Raw genomic sequence first — 23,895 nt, forward strand, 5'->3', positions numbered from 1 at the left:
CTGTTTAAGCCTCCATCCTGGGACCCCCATTGGTAAGACATCCCCCCCTTCATGGGATCTCTCTTCTGAGATACCTCCATGTCTTTGTCCCCAACCCTTTGAGTGCTCCCTCCCCCCCGTGAGACCCTCTCTCAAGAGAATACATTTAAGCTCTTTTTTTCTCGGGGTTTTCAATGGACGAGTTTTGCTGGGGAAACACAAATCTGCCATGGCCAAGAGGGAGGCACGGCTGCATTGTGCAGGAGCTAATGCTAAGTGACTGCTCCTTTGTGAGGCTGAGATTTCAGTGCCCCTTGCAGAATGTATGGGAACGACTCCAGATTACAACAGGGCGCAGGCAAAACATACCTCAAAGCAAACATTTATTTAAAATCAATGTTAACCAGGCAGGCAAGCCAGACATCTTGGGAAACACGGATACCAACACTGCCTCTTTGTTAGCAGACTCAAATTCCGGTGGGTCAGGACAACTAAGAAGATGTTTTGATGTGTCCATTGCTGGAAGGGTTTCTGCCCCAGAGATACTGACATGGAATCAGTCGCTCTCATCCTTTTGATGTTATGTCAAAGTCACCCTTCAGAGGCATGTTTCTGCTAGGCACAGCATTCCCAGACAATTTGGTCAAGCCGGAATTCAGATCAGGAGTAGAGAGTATAAAAATCTTGTAGCGATCCGTTCTAAACATGGGAAACTCAGAGCTAGGATTAAACTTAAAAGCAACCCAAACATTGGAAAAGAAAAATATTCCGAGCTGCCCCATGCTTTGAGCTTCCTCTGTTAAATCAAATTTGGAGTTACAGAACTATACAGGTTCAATCTTGCAAGCCCTCCCTTTGAAATCAATAGGAGTTCCATGTGCAGAGAGCTTAAAGTGTCATTTAATATGACTGCACGGCACTTCTATAGTAAGAATACTCTGCTTCTTTAGCCCTTTCCCCCCATAGTTCCTAAAGCACTTTACAAAGGTGGCCAAATGATAATATTCCCATTGTACAAATAGGGAAACTGAGGCACACTGAAGGGCCGCAATTTACCCAAAATCTGTGAGCTGGCAGAGCTGAGAATGGAGCCACAGGCTGATTCTCATAAAAACATATTGGCATAATTGAAGGGCTTTGTATTTCATTCCTCCGTCCTCGCCTCCCTCCTTCGTGGGACCTGTATTGCAAAGAGTGCAGTTCAGGATAGGTCACAATAGGAATAATATTCACATGTGCTCTGCTCTGCTGAAATAAACATACTATTCAGCCATTCTGTGCAATGACAGTAACCTGCAAATGTGATTTTCTTCTGTCTATGGCTCTACGCTCTTCCTCCTTGTGTCTCATGGGTCTATAACGCGACAATGTAATCAAATGTATTAGACAAATCCTGCAACAAGTGTGTTTGGGATGCATCTAGAGCCCAGACAGTGCGCAGCCTCCCCACTCAGACCTGGGTGCATTATTCATTTATCTTATTGCTTTAGATTTTCAATGCAGTAAGGAAGCCCATGCCAAGCTAGAGGTGCCCTTGACATTCTTCAGGGATATACTGTGCACGTGTTAAATAAACAGACTCCCTTAGTTACTTCTAGCTCATAATATTGCAGCCATAGCAAAGATGTTAAACAATTCAAGCCCTCCAATGAGAATCTCCCTCCCCCCCCAGCCGCCTCCTACTGCCCAGCCTCACATATCTTCCCCTTCCTCATGATTCAGGGAGTGCAGGGAGAATCTGAGGGTTTGCAAACTCAGGTCAGTATAGACCAAGGGATGGAGCGAAATCCAAAGGTGCTGGGCTCAATCAAAAAAAACACTCTGCCGGCAGCCCTTTCTTAAGGTAGCTCAGGCATCTCCACTGACTTCAACTGTGGCAGTTTGCCTCTCTCCCTGTGGCCATCCCTGGATAGAACAGTTTTGCATACAATTGTAGTGGTCAGAATAAATTGAAATTTCAACTTCTGCGGCTCCCTATTCATTTATACAGTGCAAGAGTGCCTTAGCATTGAAATATGCTGTGATCTAAGCTGGATAAAATTCTAGGGCCAGATCCTGCACTCCTTCAGCCAAAGCTACACTAAAAGAAGCATTGGGCCCATTGACTTTATACTGAGAGTTTTGCATGAGTAAGGACTGAAGAGCCAGGCTCTCACCCGGAAAGTGTTCAGCAGAGAGCCACAAGAACAATTCAAGGTCTGGGAAACCTGCCTTACAGTGAGAAATTTAAGAAGCTCAGTCTAATTTACTTACCAAAGAGAAGGATACGAGACGGATTTGATCGCAGTCTGTAAGTACTTACATGGGGAGAGGATTTCTGATAGCAGAGGCCTCTTTGATGCACCAGCCAAAATCATAACAAGATCCAGGAGTTGGAAGCTGAAGATAGTCCAATTCAAACTGGAAATAAGACACAATTAGAACAAAACAAACAAACAAAAACCCCCACCACACAGTGAGGATAATTAACAATTGGAACAACTTTCCAAGGAATGTGGTGGTTTCTGCATCACTTAAAGTCTTTAAATCAAGATGGGATGTTTTTTCTAAACGATCTGCTGGTGGTTCAGCCAGAAGTTATGGGCTCGATGCAGAATTTATTGGCTGTCATTTTCTGGCTTGTTAGGTTATCGTAATAGTCCCTTATGGCTTTCAAATATACTAATCTAGTTTAAGATTAATGGACAGGGACCTTGTTAGAGGTGAATTTTACTGCTGTAGAGCTTTCTTTATATCCTTGGCACTATATAATAATCCAGATCATCTCGCATTAACCTTGTCCATTTCCAGGGTTTGTTATATGGACCACACTTTGTAGATGCAGTCTAACATAGGGGACATTTGGAGCTTTCCCCTCAGAGAAGCATGAATATTGTATTTTACTCTGTATTAAATACTTGTTGCTGGTGAAGAGTGTTGAGCTGTCAATAGCATGGGAATGGTTTAGCATGGGCAGGAATAGTGCCAAGTCCCATACCTCATCCTGCCCTGCCCCAAACCAGAGAGATCACTTTAGGGAGAAAGGAGAGTTCACTTTTCATATCCATTTGGTGCTTTGTCTCTGCTGAGCTATAGCTTGGTTCCGGAGGTGCTGTGGTACATGTAGCACTTGTCGGTAAGCTCCAGGCTGACTGATTCTGTGTCTCTTTGACCCCAGCACACTCTGGCTTCTCTCAGAACAGGAGCAAACAAAATGTGGCCCCTGGGTGCGGCTCATACAATTCTACAATGTGACCTAAGGTGACGCATAGGGAGAATATTGGCCCACTTGGATCCACAGAGCATGGCCTGCTGGAACCTGCAGTGTCCGCTGGCTACTCTTTGTATTAATTAAAGAGGAGGGCAGCTCTAATTTGTTCCCTTTTATGCAAATTAAGAATGACTTTGGGCCAGTGACAAGTTGCCACACAGCCCTCAGTTGGGCAAAGATTGGGCATCTCCCTGTCCTAAGGCATCTGTCACTACTGCATCTTTGCCCTTTCTGTACCCAGGGATTTCAGGCTACGGTCACCATTTGATCTCATCTGTTGAGGGCATTTTTAATGGACCCCTTTGTATGTAGACAGGAACTTTGTGTCAGCCTTTTCAGCTTGAAATGTGACCTTTCCTGGTCACTTGGGACAGGCCACAAGCAAATCAATAGCACTGCATGCAGCTGAAAGGAGGCTGTAAAGTGTGACTGTGACATACCAGGCAAAGAGTGACAGTGACTGATGAAGGGTTTGTCTCTGAGGCTCAAACCCTCCCAGAGACTGGCTCATGACCAGCAGGTCACCTGAAGCACAGAGCTTCTCACAGCCTCTCCCAGTGGTCACTTGTTCCACTCTAACAGGGCTTTGATGGGATAGGTAAAGCAGCTACATTGTCTGTGCATATTTTGCATGGTGGTATGGGGAGCAGGGACAGGGGTGGCAGGACCAAGAAGACGGACAGGCCAGTGGCTGGTGCACTTGCCTAGGACTGAGGAGACCAGGTTCAATTCCCGGCCCTACCACACACTCCCTGCATGAGCTTGGGTAAGGCCTAGGGCCATAGGACTAGCAGGGCCCTCCTGGGTCATTGAGTCTAGCCCCTGCTATTACAGGCCACCCTGTCACAAAATCACATAGTCCCAGATCCACTTATGTGTCTAAGTCGCAGTTTTAGGCACCACTGTGCCTCACAGAACCCCACACTTGGCTGCCATGTAATCCTGTAGGTGCTCAAACTTGGCCCCTGCCTCTGGGCATGTGCGCTGCTGCCTCCCTTTAGGTATCTGGATCCCTATCTCCTGCCTAAGCCCCAGAGCCATCCACAAGCTGGGGGAAGACAAGTGGAGGAGCACCTCACTTGCCTACAGGGCCTGGTCTGGGAGGGGTGTTCAGAGGCCACCTCCTGTCTTGAGTCCTCCTCAAAATCTGGCCGGTGGAAGGGGAGCTGCACCTACCACTGTTAGCCCACTGGTCAGAGCCCCCAGGGGGCTGGGGGAGACCCTGGTTCAATTCCCCCTCTGCCTCATGGGGAGGAAGGATTTGAACAGGGGTCTCATCTTGTACAACTCTCAAGGGAGTGCTCTAGCTACTGAGCTGTGGGATATTCTGATGGGGGAGTAGGGTTCCCTCAGTCTCTCCTTGTACACCCAGGATCCAGTCCCTCTGCTTCCATGACTTTTTAGTGATTGGAGCATTTTCCTGAGAGGCGGGAGACCCGAATTCAAATCTTTGCTCTCCATCAGGCAGAAGGAGGAATTCAACCCAGGTCTTCCACATTCCAGGTGAGTGCTAAAACCACTGGGCTAAAAGTTACACAGTGGGGTCCACCTTCTCCCCCTCTCCCCACTGCTACGTGAGGAGTAAGGCAGCTGCCTAACTCCAGCATAGGGGTTCCCAGTCGTGGATCGCTACAAGATATAGGTGTGACACTGCACCCATTATTTTTAATAGTGATATTATGATATGATTATGGCATAATTATGATGGATTTGGTACAAGATGGGTCATGTGAGATGTCATTGGAAAAGTTATGATTTGCTGAATATGATTATCCTATTTGTGTGCATGTATCATTTTTTTATCTAAAGTTAGGAATATTGACTATGTATCTGTATTTCAGTAGTGCTTACTTTAGATGACATCCTCAACTAGCCTTCCTGGTACAACAATGAAGAAGCCAGACCACATGACTTCACCACATAACCAGGCCACATGACTCTGGACTCCATCTTGGGATGTCAGTGTTTTTCCACAAACTGAGTTTGGGACAAAGGGTTCCCGCCATATGATAAAGCTATATAAGGCAGGGAGTGTCATCATTGGTTGTTTTTCACTTCCCATACAAGAGGACTTCTGAAAACACCTTAGGAACAAAGACTGAACTGGGGGAAGTCCTGGACTCAGGCTAAAGGGATTTCTAGCCTGTGCAAGAAAACCTGGGGATTCCAAGCTGCAAAGCAAGTGTAGCTTGTGCTTTAACAATCTGCAGCCTGCTTGTATCATCAGCCAGGGTGAGTATTTGCTAATTCATATTCTATCTTTCTAGTATCTTAGGCTGAGTTTGTGGGTTTTTTTATTTACTAGGTGATCTCCTTTGATTTGTTTGCTATCACTTATAATGACTTAAAGTCTATCTTTTTGTAATTAATAAACTTATTTTATGTTTTAATCTAAACCAGTGCGTTTGGAGCGAAGTGCTTAGGAATCTTAGCTCAGGGGGCTGGTGCATTTCCTCTCCACACTGAGGGAGGGGCAAACTCTGTGAGCTTATGTTGTACAGTTCCCTGTGCAATGCAAGACAGTATAATTTTGGGTTTATAGTCCAGTGTGGGGAGGGTCCTAGGCTGGGAAACTGGTGGTTATTTTGGCTGTAGTCTCTCCATTGTTGGTTCATGCAGTGGTTGGTCAGAGAGCCTGTATGTAACTGCAGCTGGGTGTGTCCCTACCTGTGAGAATACTGGAGGGAGTTAGAAACAGGAGCAGGTCTGTAGCTTGTCACAGCAGCACAGTGTGAGAGGGAGCCCAGGCTGGTGGGTCAGAGGGCTCAGTGGTACCCCAGTTCCAGGTGGCACCCTAGGGGGAACCTGTCACAACGGGCACCTACCTGCAGCCTGACCTAGGTGCCAAACTCCAGGGGAGGGCAGAGTTTAGCTCACCCCCGTTGTTGGCATCCCCCACTGATTGGCTGAGGTAGCTCCCTACCTAGCGTACTGGCTTTTGTGGATCCCATTCTGAGGTGCCTGTCTCTCCCCATGCATTGGAGAGAGAGTCTGAGGGCCTAACAGCTTTGTGGATTGCAGTGTCGTTCCTGTGAAGTTCTAGGTGCCGCAAAGCTGACCATTGCAAGGCCTAAGTCCCATTGTGGATCCAGGCCCTAGTCTCTCAGTGGCTCGGTTCCCCATCACCCAGGGGTGCTGTGAAGACCAATAGGTCAAAGCTTGTGAGGTGCTCAGATACCCTGGACATGGGGCTGTATAGCAATCTAAGGTAGAAAGTGGGACTTGGGGGATGAAGACAGAAGACTAATGGCGGAATAGGGAGAAGAGTGGGGCACGTTAGAGAAGGGGTAGAAAGGGACTAGATGTTAGCACACAAAACCATGTCACTATATTGTAATTTCTCTAACTGTAGAGGTTGTGGGGAAGGACTTGGCAAGAGGGTGGTTGGAGTTGGGGTGCCGGCAGGGGGCTGTGCAGCAGGAATGACAGTGAAACCACACGTAGCCCTTCTCATAGCTCTTTGCAAAACATGAATTAAGCCTTCTAGCAGCCAAGCAAGGCAGGTAACTATCTTCTGCATGTCACAGAGGAGGGAACTGGAGCACAGAGCAGATAAGTGAGTCATACAGAAGTCCATAGGAAGTTGTCCTGGGGTGTATATTAAGCCAGATCCTCAGCTGGATAAACCACTGTGGCTCTGTTGATGTCAAAGCAGCAATGCCACTGAGGATCTGACCCACAATTTATATTGTGGTAGCTCTGAGAGGGCCAAGGCTCCATTGTGCTGTACGAACCCACACCAACCCTGAGGAGCCCAGACCAGTGGTTCCCAAACTTTTCACTAAGGCATCCCACAAACCGGGTTTTATCTTTTTTTACGACCCACCATTGCATATATGCAGCCTCTGCCCCAATCCTGGATCGGGGAGGCCCTTGGGGATGGGGTGGAGACTGAGTTCACCCCACAGCAGCAGCTCCTGTCCTATGGGGCTGGGCCCGGCTCCCCTACTCCAGGTGTTGTACTAGGAGGTGCCAATGAAGGGTGAGTGCGAGGCAGACTCGCTTTTCAACCTGCTCCCTGCCATACCACCCCCACCCTGGGACCTTCCCTCCACATTGGGCTGGAAGAAGAGAATGTTTGCCTAAGCCAGGGCCCAGGGATGGGTTAAGCAGGCCCTGGATGTGACAACCTTCCTGGGACCCACCGTTTGGGAAACATGGCCTACAGTCTAATTTGAAACAAGACACAAGTGAGTGTGACAGTAGGTGGGAAGGAGAATGAGGGTGATGGCAAAACCAAGCCGTTACACAGATTACCTATTGTGCAACTTGATGGTGTCAAACCAAGTGCATAAGAAAAGCCCTGGGAGAGAGCTGGCAGCTACTGGGCTGGTGGAAATGCAGGCAGGTTTGGCAGCTCAGAAAACTTGGGAGGGTCAGGGAGTGACACTGGGGCTGGGGTCTGCTGGTGACCTCACCCCACTCTTACTAAGAACAGGAAGCATGACTAAAAAACAGTCAACATTTCCCAGCTGGAGCAGGCTGATTTATTGTAGTTATTAGCTGGATTTGCTAGTCTAGATATAGAAGATTCCACATGTGTCACAGTGAGTCTCAATACTGCACTTGCAGTAAATGCCCATTTTGTCATGATGTCAAATGTCAAATTAATTTTTCTGCTTTCCTTCAACACTTCCTCCCCATGGCAGCCTCCATTCCCTTATTTTATCATGACTTTAAGGCCAGCCAGCTCTTTTGGGGTCCTGGGGCTTCTCTATGCTGTGTCCAAAAGCAGAGTTTGAATCCCAGAGCATGCAAGGAACAAGGGCAGCTGAACTATTGAGATAGGACCCAATCAGCAGTTCCACTATAACTAGCAGAGATGCTGGGACAATCCAACAAAACAGGGATCTGGCTTGTCTATGTAATCTGCCAGCTAAATTCTTATACCAGGCTCATCACCAAGATATCTCAGTGCCTCACTCCTACTACCCTCCTCTGTCTTCACTGGTTTTCCCCAGATCAAGCATCTGAACTTTCAGATATTGACCAGGCACTAACTTTCCTAGCGACAAACACCCAAGATGAGCAATGTGATCGTCACAGGGTTTCAACTGAAACAGTGGGGAAGACCTGAAACACATAGGCGACTGTCAGCTGCTCTGTTTCCTGACTTTAACCACATTTCCTGTCCCCCGCTTCCCCTTTCATAGAGTGACTGAATCTTGGCCTCAGAGAAAAACAGTTCCTTTTTGGTTACATTTACTGAGTCAATAGGATTCCAGACTGGCCACAGATCCTACTCTGGGCACGATACTGCATTTGGCCCAATTGCACACTCCCTTATTGCTAAGGACCGAGGGGGGTTACAGTGGACAGGAAGCTGGATATGAGTCGACAGTGTGCCCTTGTTGCCAAGAAGGCTAACGGCATTTTGGGCTGTATAAGTTGGGGCATTGCTAGCAGATCGAGGGACGTGATCTTTCCCCTCTATTTGACATTGGTGAGGCCTCATCTGGAGTACCGTGTCCAGTTTTGGGCCCAACACTACAAGAAGGATGTGGAAAAATTGGAGAGGCCAACGGAGGGCAAAAAAAAAAATGATTAGGGGGCTGGAGCACATGATTTATGTGGAAAGGCTAGGGGAACTGGGATTGTTTAGTCTGCAGAAGAGAAGAATGAGGGGGGATTTGATAGCTGCTTTCAACTACCTGAAAGGGGGTTCAAAAGAGGATGGATCTAGACTGTTCTCAGTGGTAACAGATGACAGAACAAGGAATAATGGTCTCAAGTTGCAGTGGGGGAGGTTTAGGTTGGATATTAGGAAAAACTTTTTCACTAGGAGGGTGGTGAAGCACTGGAATGGATTATCTAGGGAGGTGGTGGAATCTCCTTTCTTAGAAGTTTTTAAGGTCAGGCTTGACAAAGCCCTGGCTGGGATGATTTAGTTGGGGATTGGTCCTGCTTTGAGCAGGGGGTTGGACTAGAAACCCTTTCAACCCTGATATTCTATGATTCTTTGCTACAATCTCATATCCTCTGTAGTTCTATAGTCTGGCAACCTCTTTTCCGCTACTCTAAACATGGCCCCTTTCACCGCCTGCTGTTGCTTTCACAGGGTGGCTGGGGCATCTCACTCACCCACCAGTAGGATGGCAGCTGGGGACATGATACTAGGAGGAGGTCAGAACAGAAGGGAATCCAATATTGGGAACACAGCTAGGAGCAAGCTGATGCAAGAAGTCTCTTATTACAAATCTACAATTTATAACTGTGTGCATGGGGGGAGGGGGAGAGAGATAGGAGGAGAAATGCAGAGGATCCTTCTCATGAGATCCCAGCTGAAAAGCAGGATGAGGGTGGGGATGAGGGTCATAGTTGTGACTTTTTGCTCTCATAAGTCCCTTATTTCCCTCCAAATGCACCATAAAAATATGCATCTTAAAAATGCAAGCGCAAGGGGAGAATGAAGCATGTCACTAAAGTTGAGCACAGTTACCAGGGAATGGCACAGATCTGCTGTTTTTCTATGAGCACTGATGATTCCCCTTGGAGTTCTCACGTGGTTAATCCTCCATGGGGATTTACCAAACTGCCAATTATTTTTCACAGGAAAACTAAAAATATTTGTTGTTAAAGTTTCCTTTAAAAAAATAAGGGGGGGGGGGGGGAGAGACAGGGAAAGGGGAGGGTTGACAAAAGGCAGTTTTTGGTAATTTTTTAAAACACCCCCCCCCCCCAATTTTAACCAATGTCTGTTTTTTCTATCAAAAAAGGGAAAAATAATTGAAAGTAACTTCTACAAAAGCCTTTGTTTGACAAAAAGCCATTTTCCTATCGAATTTGTTTTATCAACTCTCAAGATAACACGCTGGGCTTCCCTCACAACAGGACAGCATGTCTGGGAAGGTAAAACAGCCAGGCTCTTTCACACTGCAGAGCATACCCCCTTCATTAGTGCCCCCAGCCAAGTTTCTTTCTCTGCCACCCTGGGCTGCCTGTGAGCTATCGCTGAGCGCAGTGCTGCTCCATTAGTCACCGCCCTGCCTGTGAGGAACGCATTGCTGCTTTGATATCTGCAGCATGAAGGGTGATCTGAACCTAGTCCCCTGGGGCACAGGAGCAGGACTACCCAGGTGCTGTACTCAGGTGCCAGGCAATCACCCTGCTTTCCTCGAGCCCCTCTGACCCAGCAGCCCCCTCTCTACCTGCAAGCACTGCTCGTTTCCGCGCGTTTACTTCCAAGACAAGGCCTGGGGAATCACTGCCACTGAGAGTCTAGATCATCCCAGCGGCACCTGGCCATGCCGAGGGGACCGAGGCCCAATGGCTGCGAGCTGCGGCCCAGGCAACCCCTAATTGGTTTCTCATAAAGCCTTGGCCAGCTCAAAGCTACCCAGTCCCAGGGGGACCTGCCCACACACTGCCCCCTTTGCACCCCGCCCCCTTACAGCCGGCAGGGACGGGGCCCAGGGGGTTCATCATCGGGCCAGCAGGGGCCCTAACATCACAGTCTGACCCGCGCTAAGGCAGGCCAGGCCCAGCACAGCACCCCGTTACCCCGCCAGGTTTGCTGCAAACACGGCAGCCCCACCGCCTTCAGCCCGCAGCGGTCGAGCCCAGGCTGCCTCCCTGCGGGGTGACAGCAAGCCCCGGCCCGGCGCCGGCCACGTGGGGCGGAGCCAGGCCAGCGAAGCGCCCTGCCCCGCACACTGGCGCTCACGGGCGGGGGCGGGGGGGTCTGGCGGCTGGAAGCCGGCTCCTAGCCCCGCCCCGTGTATCAACCGCAACCATAGCTCCGCCCCCACACGGGCGGGTCTCGGCCGCTGCCTCGCCGCTCGCTGTGATGTACGGCCCAAGCCCCGCCCCCCAGCCTGCCGTCACAGCGGCGGCCCCGCCCCCGCGGAGCCCGGATGAGGCAGGCTTCGGAGCCGGGGGACGCGGCGGGGGAGATGCTGCTGCCGTGACAGGGGATGCGCCCGGGTGAGTCTGGGCTCCGGGCCCGGTGTTCGCTCCGGGGCGCGCGGAGCTGGCTCGGGAGGAGGGGCGCGGGCTCTTCGGCTCTGGTGATGAGTGTGTCAGTGGGGGGCTTCGGGAGCGCAGGGGCGGCGGCGGCGGCGGGCGGACGGAAGCCGGGAGGGGCGCTGGGGTGGGGGCTGTCGGGGAGCGGGGCTACCAGGGAGACGCCCTGTGGCGGGCACGGAAGCCGGGAGGGTCTGGGGATGTGTCTGAGGGTCGGAGGGCTCCGCAGGGGAACACGGCGGCCGGGGCAAAGCGGCGCCTTGAAGGAGAGGAGCCGCGCGGGCAGGGCTGGCCGGGGGCGTACGGAGGCCGGGTGGCTCCACGGAAGGGTCCGCGGTTTCCTGCTCCGCAAACCTCACCGGATTGGATGTAAATTGACAACGGGGCAGGTCCCGCCCCCTCCTGCCATTGGCTGGGGTCGGAGCCCTTACGGGCTGCGATTAGTGATGGTGTCGTCACTCACCGGCGGGGCCTGGGCAGGGATCCCTGAACCCGGCACTGCCGGAGCCTCCCGCCGGAGCAGCGCGCAGCGGCCCTTGGCCCCCTGGGGCTGGTGGCGTCTCGGGCCATCCCCGCCTGCCCCGTGCGGGGTGCAGTGGCTGGCTGGGGGATGTAGGGCGCGGTGACTGATGAGGTGTGTGGAAGTTGGGGGATGTGGGGCGCCCATGGGTGGGTGCGATGCTTGGTGGGGGACACAAGCTTGGGGGTTGTGGGACATAGGATCCCCATAGGTCGGTGTCATGGCTGGTGAGGGTGTGGGGGCATGGGATTCCTGTAGGGATACATTGACTGTTGGGATGTTTGGCGACTGGGGCCTGGGGTCCCAGTGTGAGGGTCCATTTATTGATGGGGGGTGTGGAGGCTGGCGGCATAGGGTCCCAGTGGGGGTATATGGAGTGCAGGGTCCCCATGGGCTGACAGGCGCAGTGAATAAAATGAGGTGCAGGGTCCACATGGATGGTGCAAGGGTTAGGAGAAGCAGGGGGATCATATTCACTAGAATATATAATCCTCTTTGCACGTGATTTCAGTATTCTGGGTAGCCGGCGTGATGCTGACTATGCCTGAGTGCTTAGTGTGGATAGAGACATGTTGCATTCAGCATTGTGTCAGCTAGTTGTAGGTAAAATCTGGTCCTAATAGATTTTCCCAACGGTTATCTTTTATGATGCTGAATGTTATTTGTCTCTGCTGCCAAGTCACCATTATGTCCACTAAACCAATGAGTAAAAACCCACTTTCAGCATGTTTACTTTTCTTGGTGAAGGCAAACTTTAGGGTCAAGGAGGCAGCTGGGTAATGGGGTTGGATAATCTATATATCTATATATAATGTCCTTGGGAGCCAAAAAATCTTACCGTGTTATAGGTGAAACCGCATTATATCAAACTTGCTTTGATCTGCCGGAGTGCACAGCCGTGCTCCCCCCTCCCCCTGGAACACTGCTTTACTGCGTTGTATCCGAATTCGTGTTATATCGGGTCGTGTTATATCGGGGTAGAGGTGTATATATATATATTGGTTGCCAAAACTAGTTGTCTTATTGAGAATGCCCTGGAATCCATCCTCACTGCTGTGTTTGGAGAAAGGGAAAGGCCTGCAAAATGTTTGCTGTCAGATGGTGCTAGGATACACAAATATGCCCATGATGTCAAATGCACTTAGTCCAGTGAGTCATTAAAAATACTATTTCTATTACTGCAAGAAAAGGGCAGGTTTGGGAGTTAGCTCAGTCCATTCTTCAGGAGAGAATTTTTATCGGGAGGGGATGCCCTGAAAAGCTTAAACTAAGTATCACAAATCTCATGTCAGGTAGGTGAAGGTGGTTGGAACAGGCAACACCTTGCTGAAACCCTAAGGAAGGATGCAACTTCCCAGCTTTTATACATACACACCCACCCATATTCCAGCCACCATTCGTCTGCCTAAAATAGGGCTCTGGCAGTCTGTCTGTCACTGTTGTTCCTTAATCAGAGTTTGCTGGTGAGGCTGTGTCTTCCTCCTCCCCCTCCCCTCTGCTCGCCTGAGCATGCTGCCTCTGCAGTGCACATTGAACTCTGCTACTCAAGGAATCTTTGTGGTTTGATACGGATGAAAGTGATTTCTGTGCCCATCTCTGGGCAGAATGTTGTATATATTGTAGTATTCACTTGTTGTGGTTAGAGTTGTTTCTCAAGTGATCAGTTAATGATACAAATTGGAGATCAGAAACTTTTCTTTAATTTAGGATAGCTTGTCCCTGTTCAGTTAAAAAATACAAAATTCCCCTTTTGATTTGTATAGCTATGTACTTACGTTGCACTCACATCACTAAAATAGACTTGTTGCCTAGGATGTTTCTGATCTGAACATTTTAACTATATTATTAGTATGAACTATAGGATGGTCCAGCTTGGATAGAGTGAAAATTGTGCCTAACGTGTCCAGTTTATTTGATGGCAAACAGAGTCCTGAGTAGTCTGGAAAATTAGTTTCTGGTTATAGCAGAAAATCTTAATTGTTGCAAAAAGGGATGGCCTCTGGGCAGCCTTGTATACACAGTTACCTCTGTGTTTTCTATCTCTTGTAAATATTAACTGCATAAAGATTGACAGATAGAAGTGTGGAGCAGGAGTTCAACAGCCCTTTAGCCCCAATAAAACAGCCCCAATAAAACTCACATGTTTCTTGCTAAAAAACAATGAAGATCCCCAGGTGTGTTTGCCATAACAAGTCATTGCCTCCAACTTCTCTAGGGGTGACTCTGGAAAAATTGCTCCTTGAATAACTTTCTGGGATTGACATCTTTCCCCATCTTTGACACCTGGGAGGTATCAGAGGAAGTTCTGGGTTGTCCACAGGGCACCAGACTTGGCCATGACCCTTCTGACTGCATATCAGATGATTATTTCCACAGTGGTATCAAAACACTATTTGTCATACATTTTAACTTTTTAAGGCAATGCTTGTTCAACTGGGATAACTATATACATGGTCCCAGGAAGAGGCCCTCTTAGACGTATCTGAAGAGTTTACCTTGGGAAGGGCAGATCTGGGGAGAGATCAGTCACAGAAGTGAAATAATGGTTAAATAACAAACTTTCCCTTCTGAATCCTGAGCTCTTTCCCAGTCCAAGATATGTAGTGACCAGTTTAAAAAAAAAAAAGTCAGGGAGAGAGATGAATAAGACAGAAGAAGCTTCTCTTCCCTGGAATTAATCTAATGTTGGAATTACCACTTGGGATCCCCTTCCTGCAGAAGGATGCTGCTGTGGAGGATAGGAGGTCGAGCCTGTAGTGCTTTAATAAAGGGTTTGATGAGTGACCTGGTTGCCGTCAGTCTTTCTTCCCAGAAAGCTGCTGGAGAACAGTGGAGTAGGCGCTATCCCTTCTGAGACCAGTCTGGACCTGCATGTTTTGCTGATGCTGCACTTGATCCTCCTAGCTGGTCTTCTCACATCTAGCATGCCACAGTTTCATGGTTTTTCTTCTGGTTGGTTAGACTTCGGGGAAAACAGGAAGAATGATCTCCTGGCATGTGTGGAAGGAAGAATTTTCCTGGGTAGTGAATGAGTATAAAAGAACTACCTTATTCTCTTGGGATGCCCAGTAAGGCTCCTGTCTTTTAAGAGCAGATATTTTAGAGACTCTTCTAGCTGAAGGGATTGCAACTGGGAGTTATATCTTCAAGGATCGGAAATACGGGCACCTAGATGCCATTGTTTGAATGTATGGTGTGAGAGCTTGTTACTCTGGTGCAGCTTCCAGGCCAAGCAGATAGGCCTGACTGTTGGTTTGGACAGATATCCTGCCACCACCTAGGGGATCCCTAATACCTGCTACAGACTTGGATCAGGCTGTGTTCATGACACTGTTTAGCTCTGAGATGTGAGATGCAGTGAGGGGAGGTCTTGGCTGTTCTCTAAGAAATCCAGCAGAACCGGGATGTTTGGTTTCCTGGGTCTTGACACTAGTAAGAGTTTTGTCCGTATCCTGTGAGGTTCAAGAGGATAGAGAGTTTGGAGAGTATCTGTTACACTGGAAGAATATCCCACCTGTTGCTGCTCAATAGCCAGTTGTCCAACCTGTGTAACCTGGTTTGGGATGCAAAAGCCGACTTGGGGATGGGGAAGGCACATAAGAGATGTGTCCATTTGTGAACCAGGGCATTTGTTCCCAGTGATGTCTGCTCTGGTGAACATGAGCTTAGTTTTTGCATTTTGACTGCATGAAGATGGGTCCACATGGGAGCAGTCTGGCCCCTTGGATATCAGCTGGAATACTTCTTTGTTCAGGAACCATTCTCAGGTATCTGTCAGCTGATGATTTTGCCAATGTCCCTTCTGTGTGAGTTGTCCTGATGAAGGCTAGGTGACCTCCAATCAGAAGAGAATCTACATTACTTATTGTGTCCTCTTGCTAGTTTATGTATCCCATGGTGGTCATGTGTGATTGAATCAAGATGTGCTCCTTCCTTAGCTGTCCTGGAAATCTTGAAGGGCCAGTCTGACCACTTTCATTTCTAAGGAGGAGATGCCCTGAACCCTCTAATCTTAACCATGATGGAGAAGGAGCTTGGCAGGTAGTTTTGTTTGGGGAGCAAAGCCTTGGGGATGTTGGACCTCCAAAGAGGAAGAGGCTCACTGCTGCCTCCAAGAAACTTTAAAAATTGGAATGTCAGTGGTTAGACAAGGTGGGAGTCATGGAGTCTGCGCTGCTTGCACCACTGGAGGCAGAAAATCTGGGGTTTGGGTGGGGAAGGAGTAAGGCCAAGCCCTGGAGCCCAGCTGACAAGTTTGATCTGCCTCCAGTATTTGCCAGGAGAAAGGTGTAGCCCAATGTCTTGGACCAGTGGTCTCCAACTTTTTACACACAAGATCACTTTTTGAATTTAAGTATAACCCAGGATCTACCCTGCCCCTTCCCCAAGGTCCCACCCCACTCACGCCATCCTCCCCTCTCTGTCACTCGCTCTTCCCGACCCTCGCTCCCTTTCACCAGGCTGGGGCAGGGGGTTTGGCTTTGGTAGGGGGTGCAGGCTCTGGGCGGGGGCCTGGGGCAGGAGGTTGGGGTGTAGGAGGGGGTGTGGGGTGCAAGGTCTGGGAGGGAGTTTGAGTGCAGGAGGGAGGTCTGGGCTGGGGCAGAGTGTTGGGGTGCAGGACGGGCTACAGGGTGCTGGCTTGGTGGGGGGTCAGGTCTGGGGCAGGGGGCACTGTGCAGGAGGGGGTATGGGGTGCTGGCTCTTGGAGGGGGCTCAGGGCTGGGGCAGGGACTTGGGGTGCAGGAGGGGGTATGGGTGCTGGCTCTGGGAGGGGACTCAGAGCTGGGGATTGGGGTACAGGCTCCCACCGGGCGGCACTTACCTTGGGCGGCTCCCAGGCAGCGGTACAGTGAGGCCAAGGGTATGTTTACACAGCCGACGTTAAAGCTCTCCCGCGGCAGTGGTTTAATGTGGCTGTGTAGACGCAGCTCCAGCGCTGGGAGAGAGCTCTCCCTGTGCTGTAATAAAATCACCTCCGCGAGGGGAATAGCTACCAGCGCTATCTACACTGCCACTTTACAGTGCTGAAACTTGCGTCGCTCAGGGGGGTGTCTTTTCACACCTCCGAGCAAAGAAAGTTTTAGCGCTGTAAGTGGCAGTGTAGACAAGACCTAAGGCAGGCTCCCTGCCTGCCACGTCCCACGTTGCTCCTGGAAGGGGCCAACGCACTCCCCGAGCACATGGCTCTGGAGGCACTGCAGCTCCCATTGGCCACATTCTCTGTTTCTGGCCAATGGGAACTGCGGGGGCAGTGCTTGCAGGCAGGAGCAGCTTGTGGGGACCCTACCCCCCCACCCCCCGGGCTGTGGGGCATGCTTCTGGGAGCAGCGTGAGGCTGGGGCAGGCAGGGAGCCTGCCTTAGCAGTAGCCCTGCTACACCGCTGGACTTTTAGCGGCCAGAGATCGCGATCAACTGGGAGAGTCTCCAGGATCGACCATTCGATCACAATCAACCGGTTGGTGACCACTGGCTTGGACTGATGGCGAGACAAAGCTCCAAACTGGACTACTTTTTCTCCATCATTGCAACAAGGGTTTGAGGGGCAGCTGTCTTATTGTTTGGACAACTTGTGCTAAATGCTTGCAGCTGGAGAGTGCCTCATTGCTCTGTCAATGGAAAGCAATGTGTGGTATCAGTGAGACAGAAAGTGTGTCCTCAGCTTCTGCCAGCCAGAAATGGACTGTTATAAACCTGAATTCTGATCCCATTGAGCAGCCCAGTGCCTGCTGGACTAGCTCATTTGAAGATGCTAGATTTAATCTGGTGAGCTGGAGTAGCCACTCTTACCTGTGTTTGTCTCTGTGTGCAGGGAACCGAATCCAGTTCTGATCTGATTGGACACAGGAAGTGTTGCTGGAATCACGGTTCACTGTTGATGTGCATACCCTCAAAATTCAGGTTTCACACTTGGGTGCTTAAAGGTAGGTTCCAAAACAAATGATCTGTGAAAATCAGGTCACTTTAATTTGGTGACAACATATGGATTTTTAGGGGCCTAAATTAAGGCACCCAAGTTTCAGAAAGGTTGGTTTTTAATAAATACAACAGGGTTGCATCATGTAATTGATGGGAAGGTCTGATGCTGGAGTTTGGATGGCTTTCATTCTCCCTGTGGAAAAATCAGAGGAAACTTTGCAGCTCTGAGGATACATTAACTTTGGAGGGCTGCCCTAACTTGCATCGCTTATGAAATGTGCGCCGCTCTATTAATACCTGAGCGCATATACACTTCATATGTGGCATCAACAGACACTGATTTACATACATATAAGTAACTTATTTTGAAATAACTCTTCCAGCAGAACCCAATTCACTGTGCAGCCTTTTCTCATGAATAGAGGTGGCTGTGTGGGCTGAACATTATGAGCTATTAAATATATATTTGTAAAAGGCAATTTCCCTTTATTACAGTCATTCCCTTGACATTGGTGTGTGACAGGAATAGGCACACTGATAACAGGTTCTTTATCAAAGTGCAGTATTTTGGGATTTATTTATTTTTTAAACTGCCACACTTGTTTCCTGGCCTGTTAGCTAAATGGGAACCTCTCCAGAACTTAAAATTCATCCATTGAAAACAGCTGCTAATTTATGTGCACTCAGCATCTTTGCACCTGTTTAAAGGAGACAGATTTCTTCTTACTCCCATTACATTTTACCTCTTGCCACCACTTTTTAAAATTGTATTTAGGAATCATTCGGCAAACATTCTTCACCTTAATTCTCTACCCCGGCATGTTCAGTTCAGACATCTGGTGGTTGGTAGTAGGGGAAGAAAGCTTTCATTAGCAAGTGAGTTCATTGATTGGACAGAGACAGTTCTCTAAGGCCACAATCTGCAGTCTTTACTCAGGTAAAGGCCTGAGTGAGGCTTGCAGGATTTGGACTTACAACTGTAGGCTTACTTAGTAGGCTGGAGCACATCTCAATAGATGTCTCTTGGATGCCCTTCTTTCCATTCACAGTTGAGGGGACCACCTGTCCTCCCATTCCTGATCACTTAACATGCCCATGGCAGTTGCTTCCATAGTGAAGTGACATTAGGGAAGTGTTTAGCGTATTTTTGGTGTCATTAGTGCGAAAAGTATTTTGCCCAATTTTTGTTAAAATCAATCAGCCTGGTTACCCTGACTCATCTTATCCTCTCTCTTGCCCATGGTTCTCTGCTGTCTGGTACCTTTCCCTGATGCTTGGTTCTCTTCTCCCCTGGGCATACCGCCCTTGTTCCTATCTCCTACTGGTCCCTAGCAGCTGCAGTTTCACTGATGGCTCCAGTCCCTGAAGGTGGCTCCTTCTCATCCACCTATGTAGCAGTGGGCCCCAGGGGAGACAGCTAGGCTGGCTGATGATTCCAATTGCCTTTGGCTCTTCCTTCCACTTAAGAGCCTAGATGCTTATAGAAGCCATTGGAGACAATGAAAGCCAACAACATGTGATCTCTCAGCACGCTGCAGATTCCCAGGGTTCCCCTACGCTGTGGCTGGGAGCAAACCTCTAGCCTGGGTACACAGGCATGCACTAGTTCCAGATGAGCTAGCATGCTAAAGATAGAAGCGTTGATGCTATGGCACAGGCAGCGGCATGGGCTAGCCATCTGAGTTCGGACCCAGGGGGTTGCGTGGGCTTGTACTGGGGGCGGGATGAGGGAGGGATAAGCCTGAGCCGCAACATCCACACTGCTACTTTTAGAGCACTAGCTCATGCAGAGCTAGTGCATGTCTGTCTACCTGGGCAGGGAGGCATCATTCCAGCTGAAGGTTATAGAGACCCCCAGGAGCCCACAGGCCAGAGTTTGGGAAACACCGGCATTAGCAGTAATTGTGAGGAAGTGCTGATTAGTGTCTGTTCAGCAAACTCTGCGGACAACAAAGCCAGTTGTAAGAAGCGGATTATTCATCATTCCTGCATGGGCTGCTGTCTCCCTGGACATTTCTGCAGAAGTGCAGCAATATTTGAATAGTTGCTTTATACAGATTTCATGTCAACTAGTTGATAGATCAGCCGTCTTTTAAATAATTATTTTTTCTTTATTTGGTGGCTCTTCTGGTGGCCATCAAACCTACCTCTCAGCTTACCTGGTTGTTTGATTTGCTGCTTAGTGGTCCTAGTGTGATGTGTGGGTGTCACAAATTGCACCAGATATGCTAGTCAGGAGTAACAGAGCAACACAAGAGGATTTCCTAGGGCTATAGCTTGACTTTCAAGCATCTCTTTCCCTTCTGAAGTGTGGCTAGACAAGCTATCCTCACCTGCCCGTGTACCCCAAGAGGGCCTGTTCAGTAGCGGTTAATGGGAATTTTCAATTCCAAATGAAATTGACAAGCTAATCAGGTCATGGGAGGTGGAGAGAACTGTGCTGGGAGTGTGACAGCTAAGCACAGAAAAGAGCTGATTCAACATGAAAATCTGGAGCTGGGAGTTCCCAAATTGCTTGGGAAACTTGGCTGCATTTGGACTGGGGAATGGGGTTGTGGGACACCGTATAGGAGTCTTAGTCCAGGAGCAGCTTGCTGCCAGGGCCAGTGGTTTGTTGGATTGGGGTGTAACTAGTAGGCAGGAATTGTACTGGGGCAAAAAAGGGTCAGAAAGGGATGGTTGTTTTCAGTGTTTGGTGCATTGATGATCTACTGTGGCTACATACACAGACGTTCTGAACTGATAGTACTTATTAACCACACTCATCATATCATTGGCTCAGTCGTAATTAAGCAGTGTATTCCTGGAGCTCACACACATGTCAGGTCTGCCATCTATATGAGTCTCTGGCCTTGGTTTGAGCCTTGACTATAACAAAGGCCTTTTCTTCGCTGCTAAAAAAAGGTGTGGTTTTTTTACCTTGGGGTTTTACCATCCATGAGCTGTCCCCGAGATAAAAACACAGGGAATACGAGATGCTTTAGTTTTACCGTGAGGTAAACTTGACGAAGTCTTGCACAATATCTCCACCTGGGTTAACCTTGGTGAGTTTACCTCGTAGATCGCTGTGCCGGTAGAGCTGTACTGATATACTACGCTGGCAAAGCACGCCTAATGTGGATGCAGCTTATACTGGCAAAACTAATCACTTTAGCCGACATAGCTTATTCTACCACCCCTGAGTGAAATAAGCGATTCAGGGCTGGCAAAAGGACACTCCTGACCAATATGCCAGCAGAAATACGTAGTGTAGACCTGGCATCATTGTAGTTTTAACAAGGCCTGTGTGTATCGTTTACACCAGTGACCTATACTGTACCGGAGGTTCTGGGAGGGCAGTGCATAAACTTCCCCTATTTTCATTCCCCAGCATCACTAAACTCCATTGGTTGTGTCTATGGAGTCTTTTGTCTGCTTAGTGTTGGAAACCATGCCAGCTCAATCTAATCTCTGTGACTTCACAGTAAACAGTTCAATGTTGGCTGCATGGCAAACTGCGTTCTCCTCTCTCCAGTCATTTTGCAGCATCCCTTTCCCAAGTGCCGGATTAAATGCCCAGTCAGGAAGTGGAAACAAACCACTTCTTATTAGGGAAGCAGAGGGAGAGCAGCATTGTTACCACCAACTGGAGCTCTGGGTTGGCTCAACAGATCGGCACTAACCCCCTTGGCTTCTTCGGAGACAGTTTTCCAGAGAGATGGACAGAAACTAGCAGGGAGGAGCGTATCTTTTTATAGCCTCTGTCTCTGTCCTGGGATGTGTGCTCCCCCACACCCCAGCCTGGCTGCTTTCAATGGGTCTGGCCCTCAAGGATTCCAGGGATGTGGATCTAGTTTGTTCTCAAAGGTCTATACTTTTGTGGGGCTTTTGTTTCCTATGCCTGCAGGTTTGGTTCTGAGTGAGCCTTTTATCTTTCTCTTTGAAGGTGCTTTGGCACGTGCCATTTGGGAGCTGGCAGAGGTAGATTCTATGCTGTGCTTCACTTAATTTGAGATTCTGTTATGGTGAAACGTGAACGCCTGGAAAGGATGAATCGTTAAGTCTCTTATCACACATCGAGCTACAATTGCTAATGGAGCATGCCTTGGCAATTGTAACTTGATGTGTGATAAGAGACTTCTTGCATCAGCTCGCTCCTAGCTGGTTTCAGATACATAATGTCTGGGCTTATATTCTTGTGCTGCCAGGACTGCAAGTTACGTGTGCCACAGCTAGATACCAGTTTGTCATAGACCGGTACCTCCCTCACTGGGAGGCTCCAGGGAGATGCATCAGGCTAGGAGACCATGGCTTCCACTGTGCTTCATTTGAATAGCTTAAAGGCTTTTATATTGTGATCTTTTCCAGGTTGGATTTAGTTTGGGCCAGGCAGTCTGCAGAACCTAACTTAAAGAGCAGGATTGGTTAGCATTGGTGGAGAAAGGGCCATTATGCTGACGCAGCAGCTTTGGGACAGCGGTGTCCTTTCTGTTAGAGCCCATATGCTGCTGTTGTAAGAGGCATAAGATATCTGTTGTGGTTCACCAGAGAATATTAAGTGCAAAAATAGTATTTCAGTAAAGGATATAGGTGCACTTACTAAAGCGACAGTGGAAGTGGGCAGCCTTCCAATCTGTGTATGAAAATGCTTCCAGCTCCCATTTCAAGACCAAAAAAAGCAATAATAAATCGACCAAAGAAATGTAATCTGTATCTCAAATGGTTTAATAACTAACTAACTAAAAAAAAAAAAATCAATGTGGATGCGTTAGCTCTTGCCAGCTGTTTGCTTCCTGGTCACGTCCTGAGAACTATGATAGGGAAGCAATCAAGAATCCAACAGGCTAAAGTTAGTTATTGCACAGTCTGTAGTTAGTATTCCTGCCTGTGGCCATAGCAGGTACTGCCAATACAAGAAAGTGAAGGATGAGAGCCCTTTTTACCAGAGTCTGTGTGGAAGCGGCAGATGGCCTGATTCATGACTCAGAAAGCGTTAGCTTTCTGAACTGGAGAGCATCTTTAGTGCAGGAAGGGAATGACTCTCTAGCAACATCCTGGGATCTCTGGGAAATCTAAGTTTCAGGAAGTTCAGGAATCTGGCAGCCAGAATGGATGATGATGTGGTGTTTGTTTATCCCAAAGGCCCTTTGCTTCTTGCCATGTGTTATCTTGGTCAAGTATGCATCTGATCCATCAGGTTACCAGCTGGCAATAGGGACACCTTAAAGAGTGGGGGAGCAAGCCAGGCGTTCTTGGACAGATTTTAGAGAAGGGAAGTCTGTCATCGCCCTGGATGGTAGCGTCAGGCTGCTCTCCAGGATGTCTAGGGAGATCTAGATAACAGAAGGCCATGTCTCTTAGGCTATGGTGGCAGAGCTTAGCCATGCCGACTGTTTACCTATGGGATTCAGGTGGGTTTGAACTTGGCACAGCTAAGCCATGCCTCCACTGTAGCTACGTGTGTGACTGCAGCTACGCTGCTATTTATACTTTCACAAGCTCAGTGAGAACTACTGGGAGTATGTATACGCAAGCTGGAAATCACGTCCTTAGTGCACAGTGAGATGTAGCCTTGCTTTGCCTCTCCTCCGTGTTTCATTTTCTGGCTTTTGGAATAATTTGGTGGATAGAAGTGGTGGGTGGGAGGGAAGCCAGTGAGATTCTAGCATGGAGGTAGCCTAGGAGAAGCTATTTAACACATACAGAAATAACCTGTTTCATGGGTATTAAATACACTGGTTAGTTTTATTTTCCACAAGAAATGATAATCTGGCTTTAGATGGGAGGATGAGGAATGGTTCAAATCAGGGAGGCTACAAGAATGACAGATGTTACATGCATCCTCACCTTGGCTGAGTCATGCCTGCGTCTGACAGATGCTTGGGGGGGGTCTGACTTTCTCACATACTGTGGCCACATTTGTATAGCTTATCCTGCCAAGGAAGCATCACTGACTTGAATTGACATGTGAGGGTGGATTCTGTGCTCACAGAAAGTTGGCATTGCATTCTAAATCCCGTGTTGTGTTCCATGCTCAGTATTGTTTCAGGTTGGTATTAAGTCCAAGCACTAATAGCAGCACTGGGTCACACGTTAGAGGGCTAGGGAAGAGTTTTAAAGGTACTCTGTTATGCAGTGAGCTGTGCTGTTCTGGTGACTTCATTGAAGAGCAGCTTCACAGGGATTCATTTTAGTAGTGCTGTCACACACCGCCCATTAGGAGACAGTATTCCCAGGCTCTTTACAGCACCAAACCTCACTCAGGCTGTGCAGTGGGTTCACCATTTG

At 48.7% G+C, this 23,895-nt stretch overlaps 1 protein-coding gene and 1 long non-coding RNA gene across 8 annotated transcripts in view; one reads left to right on the forward strand and one right to left on the reverse strand.

Annotated features, from left to right (window-relative positions):
- Positions 1 to 353: 353 nt before the first annotated feature.
- On the reverse strand, positions 354 to 10,824 carry LOC117887807. Its single transcript, XR_004648207.1, has 4 exons — positions 10,730 to 10,824; positions 2,282 to 2,379; positions 1,036 to 1,159; positions 354 to 678 (listed from the first exon to the last, which is right to left on the reverse strand). It is a non-coding gene; the product is annotated as an uncharacterized LOC117887807 (long non-coding RNA).
- Positions 10,825 to 11,061: 237 nt separating this feature from the next.
- Positions 11,062 to 23,895, forward strand: part of NDEL1 (nudE neurodevelopment protein 1 like 1) — a 44,660-nt gene continuing 31,826 nt past the window's right edge. For 4 of the 7 annotated variants that reach the window (XR_004648156.1, XM_034789689.1, XM_034789695.1 and 1 more), the window contains exon 1: positions 11,062 to 11,152. The gene's annotated coding sequence lies outside the window, so the exon portion shown is untranslated. Of the gene's footprint in view, positions 11,153 to 11,666; positions 11,826 to 17,521; positions 17,634 to 23,895 lie in introns of those variants that run through there. The other 3 variants (XM_034789690.1, XM_034789691.1, XM_034789692.1) reach the window with 3 other exon arrangements.

This window comes from Trachemys scripta, chromosome 14 (genome assembly GCF_013100865.1).
Source record: "Trachemys scripta elegans isolate TJP31775 chromosome 14, CAS_Tse_1.0, whole genome shotgun sequence".
NCBI lineage: Eukaryota > Metazoa > Chordata > Testudines > Emydidae > Trachemys > Trachemys scripta.